Source organism: Etheostoma spectabile, chromosome 12, assembly GCF_008692095.1.
Source record: "Etheostoma spectabile isolate EspeVRDwgs_2016 chromosome 12, UIUC_Espe_1.0, whole genome shotgun sequence".
Classification (NCBI taxonomy): Eukaryota; Metazoa; Chordata; class Actinopteri; order Perciformes; family Percidae; genus Etheostoma; species Etheostoma spectabile.
The window spans coordinates 582935-584792 of NC_045744.1; the positions used below are offsets into that span (position 1 = coordinate 582935).

A 1858-nucleotide genomic window follows, 5' to 3' on the forward strand; every position below is an offset into this window, starting at 1 on the left:
GTGTGTGTGTGGGGGGGGGGGGCAATGAAGCACAGCTGCTTACAGCTTTTGTCATTTGTAAAATTCTCTGTCTCACTTTCACTTTCTGCCATCTCACTTAGTATGAGGCTTATTATCTCAACCTTTCCCTGTCCCTCGTTGCCTCTACGGTCTCTGACACACTTTCATTTGCTTTCGTTTTTACATTCAGGGTGTTAGTGTAGATTCGTTTTATGGCTATCAAACGTACGGGGCTGGACACCCCTGTCTTTGGTCTGAAGTTGTTTCATGGTTTGGGCCCCTATTCCCAGTGAGGGGGACATTTTAATGCTATATACCTTTCAGACAGTGCTTTCAACTTCTTGGCAACAGTTTGGTGAAGACCCTTTTCTTGTTTCTACGCGGAAATGCCCCCGTGCACAAGCACGGTTCATAAAGAAATGGTTTTTCCTCTTTGGTGTGGAAGAATGTGAGCCCTGAACTCAACCACTATCCAACGCATTTGGGATGAAGTGGAAGTGGAGCTAATCCATGGATCCAGGTTCCAACACTTTGTGGGAAGCCTCCCAGGAGAATGGAGGCTGTTACTATATGTCAGATGAATAATGCCAAAACCACATATGGATACATTTGGTCAGGTGTCCATATACTTTTGGCTTCATAGTGTACGTTATTATTATATCCTAGAATGAGCCACATATAACCATCCAATAATCAGTATGAATGGCAATGGATTTAAGGTTTTTAAATGTCACCATATACAGGGTTCCCGCGGGTCCTTCAAAAGTCTTAAAATGTCTCAAATTACATATTTGGGAATTTTTGGTTATATCTGTATATCTAGAGACGAGGCCTTGTGGCATTTTCAGAAGTTTATGTTACGTTAGCTAGCTAGTGATGGTGATGTTTCACCTTATTTCATACAGAGAGCGGAAGTCCCGCCCCTTCCGTTGGCCTCTATGGGACCATATAGGTCCTAGTGGTCCCCTAATATCGTATCTGAAGTCTCTTCAAGTCAGGTGGAGAGTGTCCTTGACAAACTGCCATGCTTTGCTTTTTTTCAAGCCATGATGCCTCTCTTTCTCATGGCCCGACCAAACTCTCTGGGTAGGCAAATCAGAGAAAGGGGAGGTAACCTTTACCTTTATGACATCATAAGGGGAACATTTCAGCTCGGCCCATCTGAACTTTAATTTATCTCAAAAGCAGCGTAGGATTCCCAGGGCTCAGTTTACACTCGTCATTTCTAGCCACTGGGGGGGCCATAGGCAGGCTGGGGGATCACATATTAATGATAATATAAACCTCATAAAGTGACATTTTCATGCCATGGGACCTTAAAATTCTATGGAAAAATACTTACTTAGACAGACTACAAGTCCAAGTAGCTTACCTGACACCGCCACCTTTTTCCTCCGCTCCCTTGGAGTAGCTGCAGCTCTCGACATGTCCCGACTTTATAATGGTTTTCACCTCCTTTAATACTTCTGCCTTCGTCTTGGAAGAAGACGGTAAAGCTGTAGTTCAGATGTAGTTCACTGAGCGATCTCACTTGACACTTAATGTTCTACTTCTTTATGTCAAATTGTTTATCTCTTGACATGTAAATCATCTTTTAAATTTACACACATCATTTGTGAAATGCATGGCACAATCTGAACCGGACCTAAAAATAATTATCTCTCATTGACTCGCGTTTATATTTTTTTGAAAGATAGGCCCCATGGACTGGAAGGCGGGACTTGAAGTCGGCAGGAAACAACGAGGTGCAATTTATGCCGTAAGATGTAGGCACCATGAGAGAGAAAGCACGTGAATAACAAATTAGCTTGTTCAAACACACAGCGGTGGAGAGTGGGGCTATTATGCTAACATCCCC

General features: G+C 43.1%; 1 protein-coding gene across 6 annotated transcripts in view; it reads left to right on the top strand.

The window, feature by feature from the left end:
* LOC116699374 (nuclear receptor coactivator 2) overlaps positions 1-1858 on the top strand; it is a 60277-nt gene that overhangs the window by 9966 nt on the left and 48453 nt on the right. The gene's annotated exons all lie outside the window — the stretch shown is intronic.